Raw genomic sequence first — 15,171 nt, forward strand, 5'->3', positions numbered from 1 at the left:
CGCGCAACTTTACGAGGGGGAACACTCCTTCATAGTGAACAAAAAAATGAACTACAATCGTCTTTATTTTATTTTAGCTTGTTAATAAATGTGAGAGAATTATTGACGTAAAACGTGCCGATCAAGCAAACATCTCTCCACCAAGGCAGGAAAGAAATATATCACACTGAAAAATCAAATATTTATAAAATTCTCTCCTCTTTAGAACCGGTGTTACACATATGAAATGAGAGAGAGTTAATTTTAGTTCTATAGCACTGTAAACACTAGACTTTTTCCTCTTCCCCCTTGTGGAATAATAAGAAGAACGATGTTAGAGAAAAGAAATTCTAGCTAGAGAATGTTTAACGAGAGGACATCAGGTTTTCTTTCATTTATTCTTTTATAAAGAAAAAAAAAGTTCCTCAAGACGAGAAAACAATTCCATGGAGATTGGAAAGGCACCAGCAGTGTTGTGGTACAAGAAATTCCCATTTGGCATTGACATTGGCCATCAGAAAAAGCTCATCACACTATCTTCTAACAAATAAATTTTCTTCTAACAGAAAGTGAGAAAAAAAGCATAGAGGAGTGTCTCAAAACACATTATGAAATAAATTTAGGCAAATAAAAATAAGTTATTCGTCACATTGGTGGCCCGCATGTGTTGGGATCGTGCAAAAATCATCTAAATCTCCTCTAAATTTAAAGCGATAAATTGGGCGTGAAACAATTGTCGCGTTCTATTTTCACTTTTGCAGATGATCATAGCCCCAAAGTGGATGACAAACAAAGTGAAATGTGTTAAAAATGCCATAGGAAAACAACATTAAAGACATGTGCGGAATAAAATTCTTTTTCTCCCAAGTGCATTCGAAATGTTTTTATGTTTTGAACAGACCCAGCACATATTGTTCCAGAAACGTGAGATCGATGGCAAAAATCAATGTACGTGAATTGTTTAAAATAATTGTCACAGCAATTGCAAATTGAATTTATTGCAAGCATGAAAGTACGGCTCACGGGAATACTCTGTGTGCTGAAGAAGCAAAATTCAATGCTGCAAAAAACGTCTCAAATTGTCCATTGTGTCTGCTACGAAGTTCAATATAAAATGTTTTATCTGGAAACTATGTGGTTAATGCGAAAGTTTTAATTTTTATAACAATTTAAAATTTAATAATTATGAATGGAGACAAAACGCGGGATCTGACCTTTAGAAAATACTCTTTTATTACTTCTGCGACGTTTCGGAGCTTTATTTCTCCTTCCTCAGGCCTGCAAATACATTATGGACAATTTCTTTATATAGGTCAGATCCCGCGTTTTGACTCCCACAACATTTGTAAATTGACCGAATCTCCAACATATGAATGAAGAATTAACGGAAATTTTTCAAATTGACGTTTATTCTCTTTATGTCAAATCTAATTTTATGTCAAGTTGCTGCTGTCATTTTTTTCAAATCTATCACTAAGATAACGATATTTGAGTAAGCTTTCTTCTCATTGGTGTTCCACCGTTTTTAAGGAAAAAATTGCAAAAATTATTCAAGTTTTTGTTCCATAAAAATGAAATATCTTTCCTTGAAATTTTCCTCCAATCACTCATTTTCCAAAACTTAAAAGACAACCTACATAAAAGAGCATACGTGGTGTTTAAGCTTTTCTCCCAACTACTGTGTGACTCTCTCCACTGCAAGAAGCAAATCAATGAGGAAAATGCTTCGTGATCGCCATTTGCATGTAGTACTTTTTTCACTCACGTAGCCCCCCGTGCCTCCTTCCGTATAAATATAAAAATTTTCACCGTACACTTTCAAGATCACCAATAGGCACAAAATGGAGCTGGAAATGAGGTGAAGAATAAAAAATAGTTAACAACAAGTACGTGATCGCATTTAATTAAGCATACTCCACCAAGGAGGGAAGGCGCATTTCCCGCCAACAAGAGTTCATATGGTGCCAATTTATAAATGTGGGAATGAATGCCAATTGACAGATCAACACGCTATACATGCACCTTTTAACGGTGTTTTGATTGGATCGCATCGTGAGAGATCACCTGTGACTTGGTACTTTTCGTATTTATACCTTACTATAATAATATAAAATACTCCGTAAGGCATTTTGCCACCGCGCGATTTAATTTGCATTTAGAGAATCATCATTGTTCCATTAAGGCTCACCAATAAGGCTATTTTGAGGAGGCCGTTTTTGTTGTGAAGCGCGGGGTGAAATTGCCTTCCTCCAAGGGATCACCAAGTGCACCGTAATACTTTTCTTTACAAGCCCATTGAAGAAATTGAGAGAAGTTGTTTTGTGGCTGTATTGTGTGGCATTAATGGTAGATCCGGGAGTTGATTTAGGAGCAAAAGTGTTGAAAGGTTTTGCAGTATAATTTTTATTTGAGCCACAAAATAATACAGAAGAGCTGAGGAGGTTGGTTTTTAAATAATTTTATAGGAAAATCGACAAAGGCGTTTTGTGCCATAAAGAGATGCTATAAAAATACAGAATATGATTTATTTTACAGTAAAAACTATAGTTCAAGTTTATACCACAAAAATATTCCTACAAAAGTTGGTCTTCAGCGTCTTCAGTAGCTATATAAAATGCTGAACTTTCGGTATTCTCCGCTGTTGTCATTTACGGAAGATGAGGTCGCTGTTGAGCATTTTTATAGCAAATATGGTTAATCTTCACGAAACATGCTATAAAAATACGTTAAAAATTCAATTTTGTGTGTTTTTATTACAATCCAACTGCGACCGTCAAATATTAATCCATTTCCCCAAAAATATTAATCTATTTTTAAAAATTAGCTTTTCATTTAGCTCATTGAACTAGAGATGAATAAAAAACGTATCAATTATATTTGTTTTTCTTCCAAATCCCATCTTCAATATGATCTAGTTATTCAGAGCACCAGCAGTGATAAAGCAAATGAGATTTTTCTTTTCAACGGCATGTGAAATGATTCCAAAGGAGCGATCTATTTTGGATTGATGATCGCCTCAAGTATTTTCACATGTGCGATGTTGGTGCAAATGTATTTCCACGAGATTTCTTCTTCTTTTATTTTTCTCCTACCCAGGCAAATCAATTACATACACTCACTCTCTCCTTGAGATCCCCATGAAGAAAATATTCTTCTCCTTTCTATTTCCGTTCGCGCCATTCTCGTGTGTGCGGGATTGGGGGAAATTTTTGTGGCGAATCATTAACATCATCGCTTTTAATAATAAATTGTAATTCAAATGCGGTATGATCGATACCATATGGACGCCGGAAAATTCGCCCGTTACGATGTCTGGAAGTTCTTGCAAAATTCCTTCATGTTCAGCAATTTTACGTGGTGCTGCCTCGGCGCAAATTTAGTAGATCCCACATGAAGGAGGTTAGTGTTGGAAAATTACTTTTCTCTGTTTGTTTTTCATGTGGAATGCCGTTGCGTAAATTCTTTTCGCACTCACACACATTTCACCAACTCAACACGTTTTTTTTTTCTTTGGCAAGGGGAGGTAAATCGAAAAAATGTATGCCAAATTGTGATTTGAACTTTTCAACGTGTGAGCTTTTTTTGCCCGTCAAAGTTTTCACATCAAGTTTATATTTGTTTTTATTTATTTTTGCGGAAACAATTACTCTATTTTTAAACACTTCTCTCTGATTCTTCCTCATGATCTTCCTCGTGATCTTCCTTCAAATTTCACGCACATTTGCTTTGGGCAGCATTACTGAAGAATTTCTTTATGATTTATGAAATTTCATGCAGATGTCTGCAGTGTGCAAAATCTGGTTGCATTAAAAGTACAAAAAGCACCGACTTTGTGCACTTATCATGCAATATTATGTACAATATTGCAGTGTGTTGTACATACAGATACTTTACAATCACAACAGCCTCAAAATTAATTTCTCAATATGCAGAAAAAAATTAAATAAAGAATGTGGAATAAAAAAAAATCAAGAAATTTGTGTCCCTCAGTCGATGAAAGAATAAAAACCGATGGATCAATTAAAATACAATTAAAATGCAATTTGCGACTATGTTATAAAGTAATTCATATACGCTCTGTGGAGACGGCAAAATTATTCAAAGTGTGTTTTGAACACTGAATCGCCGGAAGCCACGTGAGAAAAAGCTACGCGATCAAGACCATTTGGAGGATCATTGTGTAATGGGTTTGTTTTAAGTGAAATTAAACCACGCGTGTGTATTTATTAATTTCATCGAGGGAATTTGACAATCCATCATTTCTTCAAGTTGTATACAAATTGAGATAATGTCGGGTGATGAAAGAAAATTGATGAATAAACATGCGGTAGCTCAACAAGAAGCAACACACTAATCCAATTGACATGTTCATCAAATTTTTATAATGATATTGCAGCAAAAACGAATAAAATGTGGATTTTTTTCTTGAAATTGACGAAATGAAAAACAAATAAATTTGGGTGGATCGACAGATGGACGGAAAATTCTTCATTTTCAGTGTAAAATCATTGAGATCAAAATAATTTCGTGTAGTGGAAATTGCTTCATTTTAACCCATACTGTGTTTGAAATTTAACAAATTGCACAATTTCTAATTTTAAAAATTATATTTTCTTAGCAATGACTTGAATATTTGGCAGAACAATCGTTTTGAATTAGTTCATAAAATAGCAAATATTTTCTTTGTTTATTTTGTAACTAATTTTGAACTACAGTGGAGGCGCCAGGTTACAACCAGGCGCCCCCATATTTATTTTTGGCCTTTTAATGTTTTTATTAGGCTCTTCAATTTCTGTCTAATAATCATAATAAATCATTCGAATTATATTCTAAAATCTCATCAGAAAAAATATCTAATCTCTAACTTTTGTCTTTGACTCCTTGGGTGAAAGTATACATCAGTGACGTGCAGAGGGGAAGCAATAACATCTTGAAATTGAAGAACTAATTTAACAAGAGACACTTTATATTAGCAAGAAAGTGGAACATATCACTGAAAATTCCATCATGAAGTGTCAAAGATAAATATTTTCTCAAATGCAGCGAAAAAAAAGTGTGTGGGCAACGTTGGAAATAAATAATATCAAGAGTATGGGGTCTCTCTCCTCGAGAGTAATCCAAAGAAGGAGGATTTTCAATAAACCGTAAAGGCGCGCGCGATATGAGCGCACAAGAAGTGTGCAATAAGACAATCAAAAAGGAGGGGAATAGAGAAGTAGCAGAAAGTTGAAGTTCAATGGAATTTCAAGAAGTGAATTGTAAAGAGATCGGAAACTGTAAACACGAGACTTCTGTGAGTTCCTCACCATATTATGGAAAGGCCACTCTCTTGGGATCCTCTTCATGGGGCTACTCTTATATCTTCTCAACCTCATTGTGTACATTTCTCGTGCAATTTGTGGTGGTGATAGTGCAACTGATGCTACATTGTCCAAGATATTTGAGACGAAAAAATGTTGATGTTTACTATTTTCTAGATGATTAGCCCTGCTAGTGGCAATAGATACTCGTTTAAGTCGTTTAAATGTCTCAAAATTATTTCTTAAACTTCTCATTTAAGTTTTCAAAAAAAAACTATAATAATTAACGGATAAAAGTACTTTAAAAAAAATAAGAAAGTTTTGCACATCCGTAAACAAACTTACGGTCTTTGAGATACCTTGGAGTGACTTAGCTTATATAGCATAGATACCTGGCATAGACCAAAAATAGTCAATTGTAGAACAGGTCGTAATCATTATTTTTTATCTCTCCCCATAGCCACCTTTTATGCTCTTTTTCCGTCTTTCACGTGAAAATATCGCGCGCGGAGACGAGCAAATGCATATTAGCAAGAAAACCTACACTGCATAACAGCTTTCGCATATATGCAGACTCCTATCTTTTTCTCCAATGTGCGTCGTCCTTACTTTAGCTGGCTATGTGTTGTATTATACCCTCTCAGCTCATCTCAACACTATCTTCCTCCATTTTTTTTCATTGCTTTTTATTTATTTATTATCATTCTGTGTGAAGACTTGACTCGCGGGAGAAGAGACTCACAGATTGCCCCAACGGGCGTACAAACTCGCGAATCTCCTTGTGTGAAGGGGAAAAGCGCGATGAAGAAACTAAACGTGTGGAGTTATGTATGTTGTGGAGAGTATAGACGAAATATCTACTGTGTTAACAAACTGTTCTCAATGTTGAATTTCTTTGCCTGCGCGCGAATCAGTCGCTATTCTACGTTGGAGGTGACCACATCGGTACTCTGTGGCAGTTTATACAAATAGCACGTTGTTCAATTTTTTTTTCTTCGTCTCATTGCTGCCTTCTTTTTGCAAATAAGAAATTCTTAGCAACGTGTCCCAAGTGGATGTTCTCTCCACACACAAAGAAGAAACATTCTTTAAAGAAGAAAAAAATGGGACTCGAGTGACGTCACCCAGAACGCTTTTCTTTTTGGGATTTCTCAGATGTAGTTTACAGCAAAATAAAATAATTGTGCTGCTTCCGCTGCGAAAGCTCCCGTGAGCTTTGCATTCTTCTGTGACTTCGTCACGTGCTTCTTTTATTTTAAATGATGTTTTGTGGTGAAAAGTAGTGTGAAAAACATTTCAGTGTGAATTTGGTAAATTTCTCTAGCAATTGCGAGTAATTTGAATTGATTTCTGTGAATTGCGAAGTTCTTCGCGGACTGAGAGTAATAAAAAACATTGATGGGTCGGGTACATCTTTTTAAAGAATATTTTGAGCTGAAAATATTCCGTTTTAAAATTATTAACTCAAAATAATTAAATAATATTGGCAAAACATCAACAAAATATTTATTATTCGCGTTTAGTTTACTTTAAAATACATTTTCATTTACCTAACAATTTCAATTATTTTTTGTGAATTAATTTTTTGTTGAATTTTCCGATATTTTCATTTCTTATGAAAATTTCAATTTTGTATAGTTTTAAATAGTTTTAGGTACAAATAGATTTTATGGCTTTTTCTTGAACTGAAAATAAATTATTAATAAATTAAAGTACTTAATTTCACAAGTATATTATATTCTATGTAGGTTAACCAAATAAATATAAAGCTTTTGAATATTTTTTTTTTCCTTCAACAATTTTTCTTATACGAAATTTTATAATTTTTTCATTAATTTTCTTTCGGTTTCGTTTGAATTTGAAGAAGAATAAAAGCAAAAAACCATCTCGGGAACATAGAATATAACTTTATTGGTTCTTTCGATTATAGTTCGTCGTGTATCTCCAGCCTAATCTCCCCTTAGCTCGCCAAGAACATATTGAAGAATTTGTGCAAAAAATTTTTAGTCATATAGTTAAATATAAAGTGGTGTTTTCTTTCTTCACCTCTTTGTCCTCCTTTTTTCTTCAAGACACAAAGATAGAGATTTCGGTTCGACTGAATTTATTACTCCTTCCTCTGGGGGCAAAGAGGAGAGCGCAGCAGAGCCCCACTCTTGGGAAGAGGATGAACCTCTCTCTGGGAGCCAAAGTGGATGCTGGGTGCGATGTAATATATTTTTTACAATGTGTTTTTTTTTTGCACAAACCCCCTCGTTTTGAAACATTTATAAATATTTTGGAAGTGAGAAGTGGATGTTTATTTAGTGCTGTGTGTGAGGGGCAAAACTGCTGTATATATTTTTGGATCATTTCCAACACTACAATGAATTTTGCGTGTCCCAATTTTGCAAATATAATTCGTTTATATGTAGAACTTTATAACTTTTTAGATTTAATTCTTAAGCTGTTGCAAAAAACAAGGTGGGAAGAATTGGATGTGAGCTAAGGATTGGCTTAGATGAAGATGGCTTAGACTGTGGGATTGCTTTCTGGGTGATTTTCCCAGAAATCAAACGAATTTAACCATCTCATCGCTTCCTGACTTACCAATTTGAACAGCTGACGTCAGTCATTAGCGTGGCAATAAATTTAATTGAAGACTTTTTTCTCTCTGCCTTGCGGTTCCAAAAGCCAAAAATGCCCGTAGAACGTTGAGAAGAATGATACACAGAAATCGATTCGATACACTTTATTTTTTGCTCATAAAATTTTATTTAATGTGATATTTTCCGGCAAATTCGAAAGTGTGTGCGTAAAAATTCTTCAAGTGCAATGTTGAGTTACTAATTAGTTTGCAAATCACCATCGATTTTGGGCATGAGTGAGCATTTAAAATTAACCTCAATGCCCCCGTGTTCAGTGTAAGTGCGCATCCTGAGTGGGAAGATATCAATTTGGGATTAGATCCTGCTGCAAGTGATCACACAACAACAAAATGATTCGCGTCAATTCGCAGTCATTCAGTCTCTCCAGCACTCTTGGTCGCAGGGTATGTTGTGCTAAAATGATTTTTATGTCTGAACAAAAAAAATGAATTTTTCAGTCGCCCAAGACATGAGGGGAATTTTGAGATAAAAAATTATCACATATTATAGCTGTTTACTTCACCTTAATTAATTTATTAATGTTTACCATCGTGGCATGTGTTATCAAGGTGTCACTTCTGTACATTAGGTGACTATTGTGGTGCGGCTACAATCAATCATACACACAGCAACCACAAGTTCAAGAGAGCCCATTCCACTCCATGACAAATTGACTTTAAGTGTGAGAGAGCATCTTCAAATTGTGTTGTGGAAGATCTTCCTTTTTAGAAAATTCCACTCCCACTTGTGCTGATAAAAGCTAAAGCACCCCCATCTATATACATGTGCGCGCGGTCTGCATCTCAAGTTGCAATAGAGTGTCGGGTGTTGCTGTGTAGCTATATAGAGGAGAGAGAATTGCTGACTAGAGGCTGTTATTAAATTAAAATGCATGTGATAATTATCAATAATACCATATCATCGTGCCTCGAGACTCTCCATGAGGTTTTATAAGCGCGCAATTTAGTGCCCCTCCGAAAGAAGGATGGAGAGATAGAGTCCGCGCGATCTTACACTTGCACATGAATTCACTTTAATACAATAAATTTCCTCGATACGACATCCCCAGGGGGAGGACAACTACTTGATTTATTGTCGTCCATTTTGCCCATGAAGAGCCGCGCATTAGTGCGAGTATAAACCATAATTTGTCCTTCTAAGAAATTGCACACGCCAAGTTATTGCAATTAGAGTGCAAACTATATCCCATTTTGTCTAATAAGATTGTTATTATGACATTAGGGCGTGTAGCGATAACAAGGAGAGCTTTTAGCTGTGTTTCTTTCAGACACAGCTTTTGTGTACCGAGCAAAATCGAAAGTCGTCAGATCGGGCTCAAACTTGGGATGAGCACGAATTAGGGTCCCCACATTCCAAAAAACGTATGCGCCAAAAAAATTTTTTTCCGGCCGGCCGTCCGGCCGTCCGGCCGTCCGGAATCAATCGCTAAATTGCGAGAGAACGGTGATAGATAGAGACTTGCGGTAAACGGCAAAGTTTAAATATCGACTGGAAGACATCCGATTATGATGTCAAATTTTACCCCCCACCCCCCCGTCCGCCATTTTGAATAACCTCAAAATTTTGTTTTCGCTATATCTCAGCCGCTATTATAGCTAGAGGGCTGAAATTTTGATATGTTGTAGAGGTCATTAAGAGCTTTCCAACGATACCTCATTTTCGAAAATCGGTCAAGCCGTTTAGTCAATATGGCCGCCACAATTTTTCATCGAAAATCGACCATAACTCGAAAACGGCTTGACCGATTTTGATCAACCCGGGGTCAAATGAAAGATCTCAACAAACCCTACAACTCTCTAAAACATCTGAAGTTTCAAAAGTGACCGCAAGAGGGCCAAAAATCAAAAACAAAATTTTCGATGAGTTTTCGATGAATATCTCGAAAACGCCATTATCGATTTGCTTCATTTTTTGATATGTTATAGCTGACCATATTATGTAGCTCCATGCCAAAAATGAAGAAAATCTATGTCGCCGTTCTCGAGATATAGCCTTCCAAAGTTGGCATGTCATATCTCGGGTTCTACCAGTCCGATTTCGATCAACTCAAGCGCAAATGAAAGGTTTCGTGAAGCCCTACAAATGTCTAGAACATTGCAAGTTCGAGAAATGACCGCGAGAGGCGCTAAAGTCAAAAACAAAGTTTTCGAAAATTTCGAACTCGAATATTTCGAAAATGCCATTATCGATTTACTTCATATTTTTATATATTATAGTTGAGGTTAAGACCTTTCCAACGATAGCTCAAACTCGAAAATCTATGGAGCCATTCCCGAGATATAGCCTTCTAAAGATTTCTTAGGGTATGACTTTTCAACTTTTCCCGACTTTGCGCGTATTTAAACAAATTCGCGTTCTAGTTTGCTCTCACAAAATTGGTACACTGAAAGAAACACAGCTCTCGTAAGCTTGGTCAGCTTACCAGTACATTTTACATGTCGTTTTGTAAATGCTTGTACCATGTTAATTTTCTTGATCAGATATAAAATTGCAAGAAAAAACATTAAGGGTTACCTTCCTAATGGCTAAACATTGTTTGGAATTTGATAAGAATCTTCTTACATTCTTCATGTAATTCAATTGATATTTTATAATTTTTCATTTAAAGGGGTATTATGCTAAATTATGAAGAATTAAAAAATAAATAGAACACCTGAAGAAGATTCAAATGACACTGAAAAAATCCTTTAAGAAAATTGAATTTTCTACTTAAACAAAATAAGGTAAATAGCTGCACTAAAAATCCTATTGCAATCATAAAATTTGACCTAGTTTTAGCCCCCCGAAAAAAAACAGATCTGCTAAACTTATTCATGCCTAACAAATATTTCGAACAACACCGTATTATTAAGTAGTTACAAAATGTAAAAACATATTTTTTGGTTCGCAATGTCGTAGGCATGTTGTATCTAACAAATTAGCTGTTGTCCCCTCGGTGCCTCTGGCATTACCATTATCGTGTCCATTGGATCATAATAATAGTGTGTAAGAAAAAAAAGCCCGAGGGGCTGCTATTTCGATTATATCGACACAACTAAAGACAAATATTAGCGACGAAATCAACCACAGCGAGCATTTAGTGTGTTTAACTATCTCCATAATATTCGCAATTAATGAATGAAATTGCTGATTGGATCTTCGCCATACAGTGGAGTTCTTAATACATGAAAAAGAGGTGTGTGCTTGGTGGAAAATTGGCGTCTCTTTGGCATATTAATAAAATGAATTTTTCTCCTCTAAACACATCAACGAGCTTCGAACGTAAATTGTTAATTTTGTAATGTGAATCACGTAATGTGGACGTTCTTTTTCTTAAAAAAAAAGTTTCTTCTCCTGTTGCCATAAAATGTATTTTAATGTTCTCGCAAAAGAATCACTTTTCTGTACAATTTGCAATCCACGAGTGTGAATTATGAATCCAATTTTAAATACAATATGTGTGTTAGTTGGAATAAGAATTCATCACGATTCCCCTTAGTATTTATGAATGCTCTAAAGTTGGATGAATGAGATGGAAAAAGATGTTGTTTTTTATTATTATTACTCATAATGTAAATTATAAAGGTTGCTCTTGAGTTATTTTAAAAGTTTACTCAGAGGGATTTTCCAGGAAGGGAAGATTTGTGAAATATATATGGGGAAAATTGCTAAAATGAGAACATTTCTAATAATCTGGCTAAACTTTCTTTTTTCATTTAATAAATTCTTCTGCTCTTGAGATTGTGATGGATACATAATAAAATAAAAACTAGAAATTTGTATCCAGAAAAATTTATTTTTTGACCAGAAAATTTCTCTTTTTTATTAAAAAAAAAATTTAACGAAGACTTTCTTTATCTCATCAATCAACAAGCGTTAGAATTCCGAGAATTTTAAAAATTCTACCATCAATCTTGCAAAGAAATCTCCATTAAAATAATATTTATGTGAAAAGTGAAACGTGAAACTTTTATTTTTCCAATACTTTAAGTACAACCACCCACGTAAGGCTCTTCATGAACTCTTTATGGGCCATTTAATAGCTCCTTATAATTGCTAATCTTCCAGTCAAAAATTCACCTTTAACCGATGTTCTTATGGGGTTTTATCTCTCTTTCAATTCTCTCCAGCTGTAATTCTCTTTTCTTTATCTCTGCGGTAAGATAATTGCGTGGCATAAACACACCCAAAAAAAAACGAGTTGAAGAAAAACCGCAGATTCATGCATAAAAGAGAGAATAATTTGGTGGATCTTGAGGCGTCTTTTGTGGGCAAACTGATGGGATGACTGAATAAATATTTTGGCATTATATATGTGGAAAAAAGTCACCCTATTACAATGTTGTCGGACAACTCTTTCAATATAGCGTCCATCAAATGCATCAATAAATCGCCAATTTAGCATGGAAATCAAAAGTGCTGACTGGTTTTTTTTTGTATAATATCCAAAAGGTCGCGGTTTTTCAACAGTCAAAAAATTTGCATAGACTTTCAGTATTTTAAAATGGGAAATTATGTGATTCTGCTGAAGCTTAGAGAGCCCAAAAATTCGCAACCAAAATGTGTGAAAAACGTGTTTATTTCTCAAGACGTCTCATCGACAGTCGCCTTCTCGTGAATTCCATTTGCATACTTTATTTTTTTTTCCTTCAAACCAAAGCAGATTCTCTTCTTTACTGAGTTGGCAAAATGAATCGATTTTGTGAATTTTTTTTATCATGTTTTAGCATAAAAAACAATGAATAAGAAACTATAAAGAATTCCACATGATTGCCTTCTTTTTATGCAAAAAAAAAACATTCCAGCATTAGATCTCTCTCATGCCTTTATGATTACATACATTATGCCAAACGCGGTTGGGAGAACTGTTTGGTTTTTGCGACAGATAATTAACACAAGTGTATTTAGTGTTTATGCAAATATTTGCAATAAATGAATTAAAGAATATGGGGAGGATGCGTAATTTGCTATTTTTGCACAAGTTACATCACTACTTGGTCAGATTACTCCATCGTCGTTGGAGTTGTGTTTGACCTCCGTATGTATGATACAGACAGAGACTCTCAAAGAGATGTCTTTTTTGCTCATATCACAACCATATATTATGTACAATGTCTTTGTTCCTCAATGAATGGGAGATTCAAAGAAAGTTTGATAATGAAATTGGGTTAGTGGTGAAAAGGGCATTTTATGCTAAAAACGCATGACTTTCCAAAGCATTGTCATTCAGTAAATACAGAGAGAAAATTCTGTGAGGAAATTGTTTGGAGGATTAGGAAGGAAAACCTCTGATTAATTGATTCTAAACTAATTATGTAACGTAGTGTCAAAAGTTCTAACACTTTTAAAAAACTTGTAAATTAATTTTTCTAAGAAAAAATTCTAGCTAATAGGAATTAATTTGTAAATTCCCCAGAAGTCTCTTCAAAGTCTTCAAATATTTCTCAATATTTTAGGAAAAGCCACAAATTTATTTTTTGCACAATAAATCGGTGATCATCTCCCCATGGTCAATATGTCGTAATGTCTGCTTGTCTACAGCGCTTGATTAATTGATCATAAATAATTAAAAAATCCAAATTTGCCTTTAATGAAGACATTACTAAAATTCCCAACTAATGGAGCTTTATACCTGATTTACAGACTTTTAATTTTCATATACAAGCAGCAAAGTGAAGTGAGTGATTAAACCACCTCTGCTGTATTTATCGCATTAGATTAGATTAAAAATAATTTATAAACTCCTCCCTACTGCTGTTAATAAAATTGATTTTCCTCGATCCCCCATCAAATTCAAACTTTATTAAATCATCTTCTCTCCCCGCTTTAACCTAGTTTCTTTGCTGCAAAAATACCCCTCAGGGTGTAGTTTTAATCAAATCCCAAAGACAATAAATTAAATTTGATTGCACCTCACACGGAGCGAGTGAAAAGTTGTCTCATTTATTCATCACCCATAAAACAAACTTGCATCTTTGGTGTAATATTAGCAATGAAACAAGAATGCTGCTAATTGCATTTCCATTTAAAACGTCAATATCAATTTATCGGCTCTTTAGCTCACAAGTTGGTAAATACGCCTCACCAGATTAAAGACTTAACTTGCTCCTTTTCTCTGCATTAGATTCATGACCTGGCACAAGTCAGATGATAGCAACAAGTGGTTTATGTTGCAGCATGGAGGATTTTCCCGGAGACGCCACAATGTCTCAGTCACCCTCCCGCCTGACCTCTTGCCCCACAAAATTCTCACAGGATGTTGTCCTGCGCAGAATAGGATGAATTTTGTAGTATTTCCGTGGAGTTTCAGTATTAGTACCTCTGGGTGGTCCATTCAGTTTGGATAAAGTTTCTTTAACACACGAAAATTTTGTCTCTCTGTTTTGTGTAAAATCACTTAATTGGACTCCTCTGTGGGGAAACATCAGCTAGTAATTAATTCGTTGGGGGGCCTTACGTATATAGCCTGCAGATTGCATTAAATTTGCATTCGCGGTTTCTCCGTGAACTTAAATATTCAAAGTTCGCAACTAAATATATTGTGCTGAAGTTTTCAATTTGAATGTGGAACATCGCACTGCGCCAAATTTTCACCCCAAAATCTCACTGTTATTTTGGTTAATTTGCAAATTAGGCTGGATTTACAATTGAATAGTTGTCTTTTGCCATTGACAAATTATAATTGAAAATCTATTTGAATTGTTTTCCGAATGGAAAAGTTTATTTTGTAATTGAAGAAGTTGGAATTAAATTGAGTTTATTTAGAAGAAGAATATTTAATTTGCTACCAGATTTCGCCTAAGAGTATGCAAATTTTAATTAAGTTTATTCAAAATCATAAAAGCTTTACAGAAGTTAATTAAAAATCAATCTGGAGTTCACAGACCTACGACATGACTCCCAATCAAAACTCTTCGTACTTCCAGAGTAAATTTCTTCAGCAATAAATTTCTTATGGAGTCAATTCTTAAATAGCATAGAATTAACTACAAAAAATTCCCACAATGTACGATGATCACTACGAGTATGTACAAGAAAATCCCGATACGCCACGTTGCTCAATTGCAACATTCCTCCATCGAATAGCTTTCACAGTTCTCCATGCATCCTTCTTTCTGGAGCGTGTTTGTCACAACAATAAATACGATGAGGTTCGTTGTAGTGTGAAATGTGCCAAGAGCAATTAGTGCAATTTAGTGAAAATATCTACTCTAAGAGAGAGATCAACAAAAAATCCCCCCACGTCTATCAATCATTTTATGAGC

At 34.8% G+C, this 15,171-nt stretch overlaps 1 protein-coding gene and 1 long non-coding RNA gene across 15 annotated transcripts in view; one reads left to right on the plus strand and one right to left on the minus strand.

The window, feature by feature from the left end:
• The window catches only part of LOC129790094 (uncharacterized), a 136,497-nt gene that overhangs the window by 80,287 nt on the left and 41,039 nt on the right, over positions 1-15,171 (plus strand). The gene's annotated exons all lie outside the window — the stretch shown is intronic.
• Positions 7,996-8,910, minus strand: LOC129790438 (uncharacterized). The gene is made up of 2 exons (XR_008750563.1): positions 8,821-8,910; positions 7,996-8,745 (listed from the first exon to the last, which is right to left on the minus strand). It is a non-coding gene; the product is annotated as an uncharacterized LOC129790438 (long non-coding RNA).

This window comes from Lutzomyia longipalpis, chromosome 2 (genome assembly GCF_024334085.1).
Source record: "Lutzomyia longipalpis isolate SR_M1_2022 chromosome 2, ASM2433408v1".
NCBI classification, from domain to species: domain Eukaryota; kingdom Metazoa; phylum Arthropoda; class Insecta; order Diptera; family Psychodidae; genus Lutzomyia; species Lutzomyia longipalpis.